This window comes from Salvelinus namaycush, chromosome 32 (assembly GCF_016432855.1).
Source record: "Salvelinus namaycush isolate Seneca chromosome 32, SaNama_1.0, whole genome shotgun sequence".
In the NCBI taxonomy this organism is placed as follows: domain Eukaryota; kingdom Metazoa; phylum Chordata; class Actinopteri; order Salmoniformes; family Salmonidae; genus Salvelinus; species Salvelinus namaycush.
Genome location: NC_052338.1, coordinates 36,066,049 through 36,081,048, shown reverse-complemented (window position 1 = coordinate 36,081,048; position 15,000 = coordinate 36,066,049). Strand labels below are relative to the sequence as shown.

At 40.3% G+C, this 15,000-nt stretch overlaps 1 protein-coding gene across 1 annotated transcript in view; it reads left to right on the top strand.

Moving 5' to 3' along the window:
* Positions 1–15,000, top strand: part of LOC120027115 (CUB and sushi domain-containing protein 2-like) — a 176,662-nt gene that overhangs the window by 41,060 nt on the left and 120,602 nt on the right. The window lies entirely within an intron of this gene.

Genomic DNA, 15,000 nt, shown 5'->3' with positions numbered 1-15,000 from the left:
TTTATGTCTGATTGAACGTTGATGGAATATTCTCCTAACCAACAGAAATTTGGAAACGGGAATGTTCTGTCACAAAACTTAGAAGGTGAATATCTTGTATTCTGAGAACAGAACAGATATGTTCTGTTTGACATTAAAGGGAATGTTTTTCTAACTCACACATCAACATGTTCTCAGAAGGTTTTTCGCTAACGTAGAATGTTTCCACAACTAACGGAAAAACTGGACGCTCAAAACATCACGGGAACATCACGGGTAACTTTACATTCGCTCTCCCTAGAATTGTTAGTTGGGTGGCCATGGTTTTGTGCTTTGACAGCAGATATGATCAGAGTTGGGCTGAGAGAGTGAGAGACATTAGAGAGAGACATTAGAGAGAGACACAGAGAGAGACATTAGAGAGACATTAGAGAGAGACATAGAGAGAGACATAGAGAGAGACATAGAGAGACATAGAGAGAGAGACATTAGAGAGAGACATAGAGAGACATAGAGAGAGAGACATTAGAGAGAGACATAGAGAGACATAGAGAGACACAGAGAGAGCGACAGAGAGAGAAAGACAGAGAGAGAGACAGAGAGAAAGAAAGAGAGAGAGACAGAGAGAGAAAGACAGAGAGAAAGACAGAGAGAGAGACAGAGAGAGAAAGACAGAGAGAGAAAGACAGAAACAGAGACATAGAGAGAGACATAGAGAGAGACATAGAGAGAGACATAGAGAGAAAGACAGAGAGAGAAAGACAGAGAGAGAAAGACAGAGAGAGAAAGACAGAGAGAGAAAGACATAGAGAGAGACAGCGAGAGAAAGACAGAGAGAGAGACAGAGAGAAAGACAGAGAGAGAGACAGAGAGAGAAAAACAGAGAGAGAGACAGAGAGAGAGACAGAGAGAGAGACAGAGAGAGAGACAGAGAGAGAGAGACATAGAGAGAGACATAGAGAGAGACAGAGAGAAAGACAGAGAGAGAGACAGAGAGAAAGACAGAGAGAGAAAGACAGAGAGAGAGACATAGAGAGAGACAGAGAGAAAGAAACAGAGAGAGAGACAGAGACAGAGAGACAGAGAGAGAAAGGCATAGAGAGAGACAGAGAGAGAAAGACAGAGAAAGAGACAGAGAGAGAGAGACAGCTAGAGAGACAGAGAGAGACAGCTAGAGAGACAGAGAGAGACAGAGAGAGAGAGAGAGAGAGAGAGAGAGAGAGAGAGAGAGAGAGAGAGAGAGAGAGACAGAGAGAGAAAGGCATAGAGAGAGACAGAGAAAGAGACAGAGAAAGAGACAGAGAAAGAGACAGAGAAAGAGACAGAGAAAGAGACAGAGAGAGAGAGACAGAGAGAGAGACAGAGAGAGACAGAGAGAGAGAGAGAGAGAGAGACAGAGAGAGAGACAGAGAGAGAGAGCGACAGAGAGTCCTCAGCTACATAAAACCACGGTATATCTGGTGGTCTATCTCCTCATGGCTACATAATACCAGGGTATATCTGGTGGTCTGTCTTCTCACGACTACATAATACCAGGGTATATCTGGTGGTCTGTCTCCTCAGCTACATAATACCAGGGTATATCTGGTGGTCTGTCTCCTCACGACTACATAATACCAGGGTATATCTGGTGGTCTGTCTCCTCATGACTACATAATACCAGGGTATATCTGGTGGACTGTCTCCTCATGGCTACATAATACCAGGGTATATCTGGTGGTCTGTCTCCTCATGACTACATAATACCAGGGTATATCTGGTGGTCTGTCTTCTCATGGCTACATAATACCAAGGTATATCTGGTGGTCTGTCTCCTCATGACTACATAATACCAGGGTATATCTGGTGGTCTGTCTCCTCATGACTACATAATACCAGGGTATATCTGGTGGTCTGTCTCCTCATGACTACATAATACCAGGGTATATCTGGTGGTCTGTCTCCTCAGCTACATAATACCAGGGTATATGTGGTGGTCTGTCTCCTCAGCTACATAATACCAGGGTATATCTGGTGGTCTGTCTCCTCATGACTACATAATACCAGGGTATATCTGGTGGTCTGTCTCCTCATGACTACATAATACCAGGGTATATCTGGTGGTCTGTCTCCTCAGCTACATAATACCAGGGTATATATGGTGGTCTGTCTCCTCATGACTCAGCTACATAATACCAGGGTATATCTGGTGGTCTGTCTCCTCATGACTACATAATACCAGGGTATATCTGGTGGTCTGTCTCCTCATGACTACATAATACCAGGGTATATCTGGTGGTCTGTCTCCTCAGCTACATAATACCAGGGTATACATGGTGGTCTGTCTCAGCTACATAATACCAGGGTATATCTGGTGGTCTGTCTCCTCATGACTACATAATACCAGGGTATATCTGGTGGACTGTCTCCTCATGGCTACATAATACCAGGGTATATCTGGTGGTCTGTCTCCTCATGGCTACATAATACCAGGGTATATCTGGTGGTCTGTCTCCTCATGACTACATAATACCAGGGTATATCTGGTGGTCTGTCTCCTCACGACTACATAATACCAGGGTATATCTGGTGGTCTGTCTCCTCATGACTACATAATACCAGGGTATATCTGGTGGTCTGTTTCCTCATGGCTACATAATACCAGGGTATACATGGTGGTCTGTCTCCTCATGGCTACATAATACCAGGGTATATCTGGTGGTCTGTCTCCTCATGACTACATAATACCAGGGTTTATCTGGTGGTCTGTCTCCTCAGCTACATAATACCAGGGTATATCTGGTGGTCTGTCTCCTCATGGCTACATAATACCAGGGTATATCTGGTGGTCTGTCTCCTCATGACTACATAATACCAGGGTTTATCTGGTGGTCTGTCTCCTCAGATACATAATACCAGGGTATATCTGGTGGTCTGTCTCCTCATGACTACATAATACCAGGGTATATCTGGTGGTCTGTCTCCTCAGCTACATAATACCAGGGTATATCTGGTGGTCTGTCAACTCAGCTACATAATACCAGGGTATATCTGGTGGTCTGTCTCCTCACGACTACATAATACCAGGGTATATCTGGTGGTCTGTCTCCTCAGCTACATAATACCAGGGTTTATCTGGTGGTCTGTCTCCTCAGCTACATAATACCAGGGTATATATGGTGGTCTGTCTCCTCATGACTACATAATACCAAGGTATATCTGGTGGTCTGTCTCCTCATGACTACATAATACCAGGGTATATCTGGTGGTCTGTCTCCTCATGGCTACATAATACCAGGGTATATCTGGTGGTCTGTCTCCTCATGACTACATAATACCAGGGTATATCTGGTGGTCTGTCTCCTCATGGCTACATAATACCAGGGTATATCTGGTGGTCTGTCTCCTCATGACTACATAATACCAGGGTATATCTGGTTGTCTGTCTCCTCAGCTACATAATACCAGGGTATATCTGGTGGTCTGTCTCCTCAGCTACATAATACCAGGGTATATATGGTGGTCTGTCTCCTCATGACTCAGCTACATAATACCAGGGTATATCTGGTGGTCTGTCTCCTCATGACTACATAATACCAGGGTATATATGGTGGTCTGTCTCCTCATGGCTACATAATACCAGGGTATATCTGGTGGTCTGTCTCCTCATGACTATATAATACCAGGGTATATCTGTCTCCTCAGCTACATAATACCAGGGTATATCTGGTGGTCTGTCTCCTCATGGCTACATAATACCAGGGTATATCTGGTGGTCTGTCTCCTCATGACTACATAATACCAGGGTATATCTGGTGGTCTGTCTCCTCATTGTTACATAATACCAGGGTTTATCTGGTGGTCTGTCTCCTCAGCTACATAATTCCAGGGTATATCTGGTGGTCTGTCTCCTCAGCTACATAATATCAGGGTATATCTGGTGGTCTGTCTCCTCAGCTACATAATACCAGGGTATATATGGTTGTCTGTCTCCTCATGACTACATAATACCAGGGTATATCTGGTGGTCTGTCTCCTCATGACTACATAATACCAGGGTATATCTGGTGGTCTGTCTCCTCAGCTACATAATACCAGGGTATATCTGGTGGTCTGTCTCCTCATGACTACATAATACCAGGGTATATGTGGTGGTCTGTCTCCTCAGCTACATAATACCAGGGTATATCTGGTGGTCTGTCTCCTCATGACTACATTATACCAGGGTATATCTGGTGGTCTGTCTCCTCACGACTACATAATACCAGGGTATATCTGGTGGTCTGTCTCCTCAGCTACATAATACCAGGGTATATCTGGTGGTCTGTCTCCTCAGCTGCATAATACCAGGGTATATGTGGTGGTCTGTCTCCTCATGGCTACATAATACCAGGGTATATCTGGTGGTCTGTCTCCTCATGGCTACATAATACCAGGGTATATATGGTGGTCTGTCTCCTCATGACTACATAATACCAGGGTATATCTGGTGGTCTGTCTCCTCATGACTACATAATACCAGGGTATATCTGGTGGTCTGTCTCCTCAGCTACATAATACCAGGGTATATCTGGTGGTCTGTCTCCTCATGACTACATAATACCAGGGTATATCTGGTGGTCTGTCTCCTCATGGCTACATAATACCAGGGTTTACATGGTGGTCTGTCTCCTCATGGCTCAGCTATATAGCCAGGTAAACCACTGTTCATAGTCCGTCATTGAAAATAAGAATTTGTTCATAACTGACTTACCTAGTTAAATAAAGGTAAAATAAAAAAATAAAAAAAATAATACCAGGGTATTTCTGGTGGTCTTTCTGGAGTAAGAGCAAGCGTATGTCTTGGTAGAAGGGCAATAGAGGATCAAATGAATTTCATTCTCTATTTCTTCGAGGTCACTACAGTCAGAGGTGTGTGTGTGTCTGTGTGTCTCTGTGTGTCTTTGTGTGTCTCGGTGTGTGTGTGTCTCTGTGTGTGTCTGTGTGTGTGTCTCTGTTTGTGTCTCTGTGTGTGTGTGTGTGTCTCTGTGTGTGTGTGTGTCTCTGTGCGTCTGTGTGTGTGTGTCTGTGTGTCTCTGTGTGTCTGTTGGTTTGTCTCTCGTTGTCACTTCAGATCTGGCTTAGTGAGAGATACTGCATATGCTTTTTCCAATTCATCAACAAGATAGCGTATGTGTGTGTGTGTGTGTGTGTGTGTGTGTGTGTGTGTGTGTGTGTGTGTGTGTGTGTGTGTGTGTGTGTGTGTGTGTGTGTGTGTGTGTGTGAACAGGTTGTTCATGTATTATTGTGTTTAAACTCAGGGCTCTGAAGGATTCACTGCTTATTGAGCCGTGAAACTAGACCTGTCACTTCAACTACCCCTTATAGCCAAACACACACACACGCACACACGCACACGCACATGTCCACGTGCACACTCGCTCGCACATGCACACACACCCCTGACCATCCTACCCTGACAACATGTGATTTGTGTCTAAAAACATGACTAGCCTGCCATTCCCCTTCATTTCCCAATACCACCATCCAACAGGATAAATTATATACTACCCTTCATATCCCACCATCCAACAGGATCAATTATATACTACCCTTCATATCCCACCATCCAACAGGATAAATTATATACTACCCTTCATATACCACCATCCAACAGGATCAATTATATACTACCCTTCATATACCACCATCCAACAGGATAAATTATATACTACCCTTCATATCCCACCATCCAACAGGATCAATTATATACTACCCTTCATATCCCACCATCCAACAGGATAAATTATATACTACCCCTCATATCCCACCATCCAACAGGATCAATTATATACTACCCTTCATATCCCACCATCCAACAGGATAAATTATATACTACCATTCATATCCCACCATCCAACAGGATCAATGATATACTACCCCTCATATACCACCATCCAACAGGATAAATTATATACTACCATTCATATCCCACCATCCAACAGGATCAATGATATACTACCCCTCATATCCCACCATCCAACAGGATAAATTATATACTACCATTCATATTCCACCATCCAACAGGATAAATTATATACTACCCTTCATATCCCACCATCCAACAGGATAAATTATATACTACCCTTCATATCCCACCATCCAACAGGATAAATTATATACTACCCTTCATATCCCACCATCCAACAGGATAAATTATATACTACCCTTCATATCCCACCATCCAACAGGATAAATTATATACTACCCTTCATATCCCACCATCCAACAGGATAAATTATATACTACCCCTCATATCCCACCATCCAACAGGATAAATGATATACTACCCTTCATATCCCACCATCCAACAGGATAAATTATATACTACCCTTCATATCCCACCATCCAACAGGATAAATTACCTCATTGCTAGCAATTTCAGAACCTCGTGGTCATGTTTCTAAACTCTAGACACAAAACTCAAAACGGTCATCACTTGTAACACAAGTCCAATGTTCAAATCTTTGCATTGTGCATTCATATCTTTAAAGAAACCTTGCACTTGCAGAATCATTGGTTCAAATAACTCATTTATCATGAAATACCATAGGGACATTCATTTAGATCACCCACACACAAGATACCGATAGTTTCACTGTGTAGTTGTTCGTATGATCATTAAATATTGTAGTACAAAATATGTGATACATGTTTCATTATGGTACTACACGTAAATACATCACTGTAAATGGACTAGTAGAGAGAATACTACAGACACAGTGGAATCATTGAACAAAATATGACATTTATTGATGAAATACAATTAAATCACAACATAGGTTTCTTTGAATCAAAACAAAAATACTTAGCTACAAAAAAGAAAAATACTACTGTAAAACGTCCACTGCAGTGTTCCTCACCTGGCTTACTGTAAAAAGCAAAACAAAGGATTGATTACTGTACTTCTATATTTCCATCAAACTTGTCTTGTGGATTTGGCCACAGGTTCTCATCCACATCACAATGGATGTTTTCATTAGTCAAACATCTTGGGAAGATTCGTAGGGCGAATCCAGGCCTGACACTGGTCTGCCGTGATGTCATTGTATGCGTCATCCATGGCCTGGACTAAGGGTGGCTTGTTCGTGAGGGCACCTATCATATACCTTCCACCTCCATGTGGATAAAAAATCCTCAATCGGGTTAAGGAAAGGAGAGTATGGGGGTAAGTACAGGGTGGTAAATTGTGGATGGGCCTGAAACCATGATTGCACCATTTGAGCATGGTGGAAGCTGACATTATCCCACACAATGACACAGGTCATGCCATCAGCTCTACAGACCTGATTTAGCTCATCAAGGAAGGTTACAAGGAGAGCTGTATTATATGATCCAATACAAGGTCTGCGTCCCACCACACCATCTTCCGATATAGCCGGACACGTGGTGATGTTGGCCCCACGTTGTCCGGGTTCTTGGATGGTTGCCCGCTGGCCAATGAAATTCCGACCTCTCCTCGTTGTCTTGGCCAGGTTGAAGCCTGCCTCATCCAAAAAGAGGAATCTGTGATGGTTTTCGTCAACATCCAGCTCCATCACCCTCTAAAAATACATTTTGGAAGGAGAATTACTGATTACAACGATGTAGAATTTTGGGGGAATGTTTCACAACAGGCATCTTGAAACTGAACATACCTGAACATACTCAGTCCTCAGTTGCTTCACTCTGTCTGCATCTCTTTCAAAAGGCACACGGTATAGCTGTTTTAGAGACCCCTGGTGCCTTTTCAGCATGCGTGTAATAGTCGACAAACTTCTAGCTTCCACATTGTTGAACATGTCGTCATTGTCCAAGATGTGCTGCCGGATTTCTGTAAAGCGAATATCATTTCTGTCCCGAACCAAGTTGACCACAGCCCGCTCTTGTTGGTCAGTCAGAATTTTGCCGCTGCCTCCCCTATTTGGCCAAGTCTCAATTCTGCAGGGAAAGTTACAGTAAGAACACATTTAGTCACATCACCTACTCCGTGGTACACATTGGCATGCAGTATACGGTCATTTGACTATTGAGAGTAGCCTAATGTTTAATGCACGTTGAAGACTTACCGGTTGTCTTTGAGGAAAGTTCTGATGATTGAGGCCAACGGTTGATCTTCTGAGGTTTGGTTGGATCATTGTAGCTGCCTCAGTCATTGTCATGAGTTACGACATGGTCTACAACTACTGCTCTGATTTCATTGGATGCTCTTTGCTGTTGCTGCCACTGTCTTGGTCTGTGGCCTTGTCCTCTACCACGTTCCCTCCACACCTCTCAAACGAGGCCCACGACCACCTCTCAGAAGGGGTGCTTGTCCCCTGCCATTCCTTTGACCACCTCGTCTTCCTCCTCCTACTGCTTGACCTCTATTGTGACCTGGATCACCTGTTGTGACCTGGATCACCTGTTGTGACCTGGATCACCTGCCGGCTCCATGTTATCGCTATGTTGTTGTAGGTGGATACCACTCATTTCACTATATACTCGTACGACAATGTGAAATCAATCATCAGTAACAAGTTGGCAGTATTGGAAAAGCAATAACAAGGGCCTGCATACACATACACTCACCGGCCACTTTATTAGGTACACCTGGGTGTTAATGCAAATAGCCTGCTCCTTCGAACAGCGAATCACGTGGCTGCCTGCAACTCAATATATAGACTATATAGAGTAGAGAGCGTTAGTTGTAGTTCGACCAAACATTAGAACGGGCAAGATCAGTAATCTAAGCAACTTTGACCGTGGTATGATTGTTGATGACACACATGGTGGTTCCAGCATCTCAGAAACAGCTGCCCTCCTGGGACCTTAAGGCACTACCGTCTCTAGAGTTTACAGAGAACGGTGCGATAAACAAAACACATTCAGTGACATTCAGTGAGCGGCAGTTCTGTGGGCAAAAACACCTTGTTAACGAGAGAGGTCAGAGGAGAATGTCCAGACTCATTCAAGCTAACAGAAAGACCACAAATGCTCAAAAAACAGCCGTTTAAAGAAGTGGTGTGCAGAAGGGCTTCTCTTAATGTACAACACCGTGAATAATTCAGGCTGTTGTGGAGGCAAAAGGGGGTCCTACCCAGTACTAGATAGGTGTACCTAATAAAGTGGCCGGTGAGTGTACAGTAATGTCAAATCTGAAAACATGGTCTGGAAAAGTGGTACATGGCACCATAGAAACAGTGTCTGATAAAGAATGATGATGAAATATTACATCCATAGATAATGTAGTCCAATTGGTTCGTCGTGTTCCACGGTAATTGGCGTCGACGGATCTCGTTATCCTGAAACGTTCATGATCTAAACATGGAATATTGTTCGTCAGTTTCCATACAACTATGCATTAAGAGTCATGCAACAGTTACTTATCATTTTGATCAGTTGTATCCGTTGATAGTTAGATCATTGTAATGAAATGAATAGACAGTCATTTCAGATGTAATGTGTGAATTGCATTTTGAAATGGTAATACTTTGATAAGTTGTGTCATTTTGAACAGGTGATTTTAGTTCAATGAACAAATGATCTTAGCATTACGTGTTCTGTCTCCAAGCAGTTGGAAAAAGTGTCCAGAGTTTTAAAATAATTTGCATTTTGATCATCGGTTGTGAGTTTTGTGTCTAAAGTTTAGAAGATTTGACATCGGGATTCTCAAAGTGATTGTAAAAAACTGTAACAACAGATTATACTGTGTATATATATAATATTACAAATCACCCACCTGACTGAAGCTTCAATCCTAAACGTAATATGTTCAATTATTACCTGAATCATCAGTCATATTCCAAACTCTTTGCTAAGTACTTGTAGTTATATATATACTCGACTAAACTAGCTCACTGCAGGTTATGTAATATAATGTAAAGTTGAGGGCTAGACTCTACTAAACTAACTCACTGCAGGTTATCTAATATAATGTAAAGTTGAGGGCTAGACTCTACTAAACTAACTCACTGCAGGACAGGTTATCTAATATAATGTAAAGTTGAGGGCTAGACTCTACTAAACTAACTCACTGCAGGACAGGTTATCTAATATAATGTAAAGTTGAGGGCTAGACTCTACTAAACTAACTCACTGCAGGTTATCTAATATAATGTAAAGTTGAGGGCTAGACTCTACTAAACTAACTCACTGCAGGTTATGTAATATAATGTAAAGTTGAGGGCTAGACTCTACTAAACTAACTCACTGCAGGTTATCTAATATAATGTAAAGTTGAGGGCTAGACTCTACTAAACTAACTCACTGCAGGTTATCTAATATAATGTAAAGTTGAGGGGTAGACTCTACTAAACTAACTCACTGCAGGTTATCTAATATAATGTAAAGTTGAGGGCTAGACTCTACTAAACTAACTCACTGCAGGTTATCTAATATAATGTAAAGTTGAGGGGTAGACTCTACTAAACTAACTCACTGCAGGTTATCTAATATAATGTAAAGTTGAGGGGTAGACTCTACTAAACTAACTCACTGCAGGTTATCTAATATAATGTAAAGTTGAGGCCTAGACTCTACTAAACTAACTCACTGCAGGTTATCTAATATAATGTAAAGTTGAGGGCTAGACTCTACTAAACTAACTCACTGCAGGTTATCTAATATAATGTAAAGTTGAGGGCTAGACTCTACTAAATTAACTCACTGCAGGTTATCTAATATAATGTAAAGTTGAGGGCTAGACTCTACTAAACTAACTCACTGCAGGTTATCTAATATAATGTAAAGTTGAGGGCTAGACTCTACTAAACTAACTCACTGCAGGTTATGTAATATAATGTAATGTTGAGGGCTAGACTCTACTAAACTAACTCACTGCAGGTTATGTAATATAATGTAAAGTTGAGGGCTAGACTCTACTAAACTAACTCACTGCAGGTTATCTAATATAATGTAAAGTTGAGGGCTAGACTCTACTAAATTAACTCACTGCAGGTTATCTAATATAATGTAAAGTTGAGGGCTAGACTCTACTAAACTAACTCACTGCAGGTTATCTAATATAATGTAAAGTTGAGGGTAGACTCTACTAAACTAACTCACTGCAGGTTATCTAATATAATGTAAAGTTGAGGGCTAGACTCTACTAAACTAACTCACTGCAGGTTATCTAATATAATGTAAAGTTGAGGGCTAGACTCTACTAAACTAACTCACTGCAGGTTATCTAATATAATGTAAAGTTGAGGGGTAGACTCTACTAAACTAACTCACTGCAGGTTATCTAATATAATGTAAAGTTGAGGCCTAGACTCTACTAAACTAACTCACTGCAGGTTATCTAATATAATGTAAAGTTGAGGGCTAGACTCTACTAAACTAACTCACTGCAGGACAGGTTATCTAATATAATGTAAAGTTGAGGGCTAGACTCTACTAAACTAACTCACTGCAGGACAGGTTATCTAATATAATGTAAAGTTGAGGGCTAGACTCTACTAAACTAACTCACTGCAGGTTAACTAATATAATGTAAAGTTGAGGCCTAGACTCTACTAAACTAACTCACTGCAGGTTATCTAATATAATGTAAAGTTGAGGGCTAGACTCTACTAAACTAACTCACTGCAGGACAGGTTATCTAATATAATGTAAAGTTGAGGGCTAGACTCCACTAAACTAACTCACTGCAGGTTATCTAATATAATGTAAAGTTGAGGCCTAGACTCTACTAAACTAACTCACTGCAGGTTAACTAATATAATGTAAAGTTGAGGGCTAGACTCTACTAAACTAACTCACTGCAGGACAGGTTATCTAATATAATGTAAAGTTGAGGGCTAGACTCCACTAAACTAACTCACTGCAGGAGAGGTTATCTAATATAATGTAAAGTTGAGGGCTAGACTCCACTAAACTAACTCACTGCAGGACAGGTTATCTAATATAATGTAAAGTTGAGGGGTAGACTCTACTAAACTAACTCACTGCAGGAGAGGTTATCTAATATAATGTAAAGTTGAGGGCTAGACTCCACTAAACTAACTCACTGCAGGTTATCTAATATAATGTAAAGTTGAGGCCTAGACTCTACTAAACTAACTCACTGCAGGTTAACTAATATAATGTAAAGTTGAGGGGTAGACTCTACTAAACTAACTCACTGCAGGTTATCTAATATAATGTAAAGTTGAGGGCTAGACTCTACTAAACTAACTCACTGCAGGACAGGTTATCTAATATAATGTAAAGTTGAGGGCTAGACTCCACTAAACTAACTCACTGCAGGTTATCTAATATAATGTAAAGTTGAGGCCTAGACTCTACTAAACTAACTCACTGCAGGACAGGTTATCTAATATAATATAGAGTTGAGGGTAGACTCTACTAAACTAACTCACTGCAGGTTAACTAATATAATGTAAAGTTGAGGGCTAGACTCTACTAAACTAACTCACTGCAGGTTAACTAATATAATGTAAAGTTGAGGGCTAGACTCTACTAAACTAACTCACTGCAGGACAGGTTATCTAATATAATATAGAGTTGAGGGCTATACTCTACTAAACTAACTCACTGCAGGTTATCTAATATAATGTAAAGTTGAGGGCTAGACTCTACTAAACTAACTCTCTGCAGGACAGGTTATCTAATATAATGTAAAGTTGAGGGCTAGACTCTACTAAACTAACTCACTGCAGGTTATCTAATATAATGTAAAGTTGAGGGCTAGACTCTACTAAACTAACTCACTGCAGGTTATCTAATATAATGTAAAGTTGAGGGCTAGACTCTACTAAACTAACTCACTGCAGGTTATCTAATATAATGTAAAGTTGAGGGCTAGACTCTACTAAACTAACTCACTGCAGGTTATCTAATATAATGTAAAGTTGAGGGTAGACTCTACTAAACTAACTCACTGCAGGTTATCTAATATAATGTAAAGTTGAGGGCTAGACTCTACTAAACTAACTCACTGCAGGTTATCTAATATAATGTAAAGTTGAGGGCTAGACTCTACTAAACTAACTCACTGCAGGTTATCTAATATAATGTAAAGTTGAGGGGTAGACTCTACTAAACTAACTCACTGCAGGTTATCTAATATAATGTAAATTTGAGGCCTAGACTCTACTAAACTAACTCACTGCAGGTTATCTAATATAATGTAAAGTTGAGGGCTAGACTCTACTAAACTAACTCACTGCAGGACAGGTTATCTAATATAATGTAAAGTTGAGGGCTAGACTCTACTAAACTAACTCACTGCAGGACAGGTTATCTAATATAATGTAAAGTTGAGGGCTAGACTCTACTAAACTAACTCACTGCAGGTTATCTAATATAATGTAAAGTTGAGGGCTAGACTCTACTAAACTAACTCACTGCAGGTTATCTAATATAATGTAAAGTTGTGGGCTAGACTCTACTAAACTAACTCACTGCAGGTTATCTAATATAATGTAAAGTTGAGGGCTAGACTCTACTAAACTAACTCACTGCAGGTTATCTAATATAATGTAAAGTTGAGGGTAGACTCTACTAAACTAACTCACTGCAGGTTATCTAATATAATGTAAAGTTGAGGGCTAGACTCTACTAAACTAACTCACTGCAGGTTATCTAATATAATGTAAAGTTGAGGGCTAGACTCTACTAAACTAACTCACTGCAGGACAGGTTATCTAATATAATGTAAAGTTGAGGGCTAGACTCTACTAAACTAACTCACTGCAGGACAGGTTATCTAATATAATGTAAAGTTGAGGGCTAGACTCTACTAAACTAACTCACTGCAGGTTAACTAATATAATGTAAAGTTGAGGGCTAGACTCTACTAAACTAACTCACTGCAGGTTATCTAATATAATGTAAAGTTGAGGGTAGACTCTACTAAACTAACTCACTGCAGGTTATCTAATATAATGTAAAGTTGAGGGCTAGACTCTACTAAACTAACTCACTGCAGGTTATCTAATATAATGTAAAGTTGAGGGCTAGACTCTACTAAACTAACTCACTGCAGGTTATCTAATATAATGTAAAGTTGAGGGCTAGACTCTACTAAACTAACTCACTGCAGGTTATCTAATATAATGTAAAGTTGAGGGCTAGACTCTACTAAACTAACTCACTGCAGGTTATCTAATATAATGTAAAGTTGAGGGCTAGACTCTACTAAACTAACTCACTGCAGGTTATCTAATATAATGTAAAGTTGAGGGGTAGACTCTACTAAACTAACTCACTGCAGGTTATCTAATATAATGTAAAGTTGAGGGCTAGACTCTACTAAACTAACTCACTGCAGGTTAACTAATATAATGTAAAGTTGAGGCCTAGACTCTACTAAACTAACTCACTGCAGGTTATCTAATATAATGTAAAGTTGAGGGCTAGACTCTACTAAACTAACTCACTGCAGGACAGGTTATCTAATATAATGTAAAGTTGAGGGCTAGACTCTACTAAACTAACTCACTGCAGGACAGGTTATCTAATATAATGTAAAGTTGAGGGCTAGACTCTACTAAACTAACTCACTGCAGGTTAACTAATATAATGTAAAGTTGAGGCCTAGACTCTACTAAACTAACTCACTGCAGGTTATCTAATATAATGTAAAGTTGAGGGGTAGACACTACTAAATTAACTCACTGCAGGTTATCTAATATAATGTAAAGTTGAGGGGTAGACACTACTAAATTAACTCACTGCAGGTTATCTAATATAATGTAAAGTTGAGGGCTAGACTCTACTAAACTAACTCACTGCAGGTTATCTAATATAATGTAAAGTTGAGGGCTAGACTCTACTAAACTAACTCACTGCAGGTTATCTAATATAATGTAAAGTTGTGGGCTAGACTCTACTAAACTAACTCACTGCAGGTTATCTAATATAATGTAAAGTTGAGGGCTAGACTCTACTAAACTAACTCACTGCAGGTTATCTAATATAATGTAAAGTTGACGGTAGACTCTACTAAACTAACTCACTGCAGGTTATCTAATATAATGTAAAGTTGAGGGCTAGACTCTACTAAACTAACTCACTGCAGGTTATCTAATATAATGT